The sequence below is a fragment of the Brassica oleracea genome, chromosome C9, assembly GCF_000695525.1.
Source record: "Brassica oleracea var. oleracea cultivar TO1000 chromosome C9, BOL, whole genome shotgun sequence".
Taxonomy (NCBI): Eukaryota; Viridiplantae; Streptophyta; class Magnoliopsida; order Brassicales; family Brassicaceae; genus Brassica; species Brassica oleracea.
The window spans coordinates 48,717,961-48,721,555 of record NC_027756.1 but is presented as its reverse complement, the minus strand read 5'-3'; the positions used below and the strand labels follow the sequence as shown (position 1 = coordinate 48,721,555).

At 30.8% G+C, this 3,595-nt stretch overlaps 1 pseudogene; it reads right to left on the bottom strand.

Moving 5' to 3' along the window:
* Positions 1-2,130: 2,130 nt before the first annotated feature.
* On the bottom strand, positions 2,131-3,351 carry LOC106317065 (annotated as a pseudogene).
* Between the last annotated feature and the right edge of the window lie 244 nt (positions 3,352-3,595).

Below are 3,595 nucleotides of genomic sequence, written 5' to 3'. Positions count from 1 at the left end.
AAGATATTCTAACACATCTTTCTACTACACGGTGATAACATGATCTTTGAAGATTAGAACTAACTTTTTGTACATTCTTAAGATCAAAACAATATCTTTTTGGTGTATCCCGTGTATAGAAATTAGCTTTTGTTTTTTGAACTCGATGTGTATTAGAAAAAATTTCAATATATTTTGGAGTATAAGCTTTATGTTATAAATTTATAATATATAAGCTTTATGTTATAAATTTATGAATTAATATATATTAATTATTAAAAATTACTCCCCGATTAATCTCCGATTAATCACCGCTTTTTTGAAAACTCGTTAGGCCCGACGTCGTCGCCCGACTCGCTCCTAGCGCAATTTCGAACATTGATAATAACATACGTATATATACAGTGCTCAAGAGGTTAAACAAAAGATTGCCAAAAAAAAAGATGTTAAACAAAAGTAACAAGACTATTGGTAGTTGTATTTTAATGGATTTGAAAATCCGAACTAAATCTAGTGTTATTGGTTTTATGATTTTCAAATCTGTATTAAAATCATGTGTTATTGGTTTAATAATTCATAAATTCTATATCAAATCAAGTGTTATTCAATCGTACGGATTTACTAATATATTTGATTTTATAATGAATTTGAATGGATTTTTTGGATTTTTTTTGTTAAAAATACAAAGACTCAAATCCGAGGGAAAACCTCCAGATTTGCATATTTTACTTGGATTTATAAATACTACATGAATTTCTAAATCAATCAAAATATATAAACCAATAACACCTCCTAAAGTTTCTGCATATACATCAAATTCCCAGAAAACCTTTGGTTGTTGTATTTTAATGGATTTGAAAATCCAAACTAAATCTAGTGTTATTGATTCTATGATTTTCAAATCTGTATTAAAATCATGTGTTATTGGTTTAATGATTCATAAATTCTATATCAAATCAAGTGTTATTCAATCGTACAGATTTACTAATAAATTTGATTTTATAATGGATTTGGATGGATTTGGATGGATTTTTACTTGAAAAAATACAAAGATTCAAATCTGAGGGAAAACCTTTGGATTTGTAAATACTAATCCAAAATTTTTTAAAAATCTGTATATTTTACTTAGATTTATAAATATTACATGGATTTCTAAATCAATCAAAATATATAAACCAATAATACCTCTTTAGCGAAAAACTCCATGTCGAAGTATGAAAAAAGAAACTGGACGAAAATAATTTTACTTAAAGATTCCACCATTGTTTACACAATAGCAAGAGAGGACCACAAAACAGATATTAAGTTTCGACTTATTCTTGGATTCACCCCCTAGGTTGAACCTCTAGGTTCACCAACCAATAAAATTTCATTATTTCAAATTCGATATCTTTTAAAAAAAGAAACAAAATATTGTCAAATTATATTATCTTTTTAAAATTAAAATGTAAAAATAAATAAATAAAAATAGTAGTAATTACAAAAAGAAATATTTTTAACGTCGTCAGCAAAACATTAAACCTGAATCCTAATCCCTAAACCTTAAATCCGAAACCCTAAACCCTAAACCCTAAACCCTTGGGTAAACCCTAAAGTCTAGGATAAATCTTAAAGTTTAAATCAAAATCACTAAACACTAAAACACTCAAGGGTTTAGGGTTTAGGATTTAGGGTTTAAGGTTTAGAGTTTTAGGGTTTAGTGTTTTTATTTAGAGTTTAGGATTTATCCAAGGGTTTAGGGTTTAGGGATTAGGATTTATGGTTTAGTGTTTTGCTAACGACGTTAAAAAGATTTTTTTTTAATTCTTTTAGGTGTAACTACTATTTTTTTACTTTTTTATTTTAAAAACATAATATAACTTGCCAATATTTTGTTTTATTTTATAAAAGATATCAAATTTAAAATAATGAAATTCTATTGGTTGGTGAACCCAAAAATAACTATTAAGTTTCACGTAGAAAAGAGAATGCGTTAGTTATGGTAGTACTATATATGTAACCAAAAAAAAAAAGTGATCAGCTCATAAACCGAAAAAAAAAACGAAATCAAACTTAGCTTGATAAGAACTGAAACAGAGAACCATCCTCAATGTTGATGAGATCATAACACATTAAACGATTATATTTATATTTTTTTGGTTCGGGGGAGAACTCCTCAAAGCTCTGTCTATAAGACATAGATCAGCTAGGATTTTGAGAATGAGAAGCAAGAGAGAAAGAATCTCTTTATAAGAAAATCTATAGACTGAAACGAAGAAACTTGAGCACCAGCAGATTTAATCTTCACCTTTTCTAGTTCAACTATGACATCTGACAAAGACAATTCCACATTCTCGACCCGTTCCTCTAGTTGAAGGATCCCAGAAGATCCATTAGAAGAATGTGCTGCTTTCTTCCACTCCAAGGACACCTCCTCAAGCTTTGAATTTAGCCAGTCAAGCTTGAAGCCTGACTCCTTCAGAGCAGTCAAATCTCTTTGAGCATTGCTTAGTTCTGTCGCAGACAAGCTCTGTGGAGGCTTGCTCAGTGTCTCGACGAGGCCAAGGAGATGCATGTACTTTGTTTGGACCCATTGGTTCTCAGGTTTGAAATCTACTACATAGTGTGGGTCCTGATAGACAGTATTGGCCACTGGGAAAACCTGCCAATGAGAACAAGCAATGAGAAAATAGTTAGGAACTGGATTAAAATCCGCCACTCTCTTTTGTGGTGGTGATCAATGGGAGTCTCATTAAACTTACTTGAGAAGCAGAGATCAGGAAACCATCGAAATCTATTATATCATTCTCAGTTGATTTTCCTTGATGAACAACTTCAACTACTTTGATGTAGACTTCAACGGTTAGTTTGTCCTTTTCCAGGAACCCTAGCTTGGGACCTCAGCGCAGAACAAACTGTATTTCCTTTGTTCTTAAGATAAAGACAAAAATATATATATATCAATTTTTCTTCTTCATTCAGATTCACACAAGTTCGTGGAACGTATATAATCAAGGTGATTGATTACCTGGTGATCTGAATAGAACTTGGCCGGATTGATTCAACAAAACGAAGCTAAAAATAGCTCTCCTTTTCCATCCAGGTCTCAATGGATTAGGATTCCCAACGCAAAGGAACAGAGACAAGTGATCAGAGCAACAGGATCCCAAGGGATCCACCTCAGCATACCTAAGAAACAAAACAAAACAAAACAAAAACCTTTTTAGTTCTGAAAATCAAAATATCAATAAGAAAACTAGATGTGAATTTTTTTGATTTACCATTCGCAGCCACCACTTGAGAAGTTATCAGACTTTATCCAACTGTTCCTCTTGGAGATGTCATCTATCTCCCAACTCAATGCCTTCTCCATCTGTAAAATATTGATCGAAAAGGCTTGTTTTGATTTCTTGTATGTTTCCAATTCATGCATTATACTCCTATATATAGGAGGAGGATAACAAAATTTTACAGCATATATTCATCATACTTCTTCCTTTTTTAATCAAACTTCTTCCTTTTTATCATATATCCCAAATTCATATATATATATATATATATATATATATATTCAAATATTATTAATCAAACAAAAAGATATTTCTAATTGTCTAAAACGATGTCTAACAAAATCAAG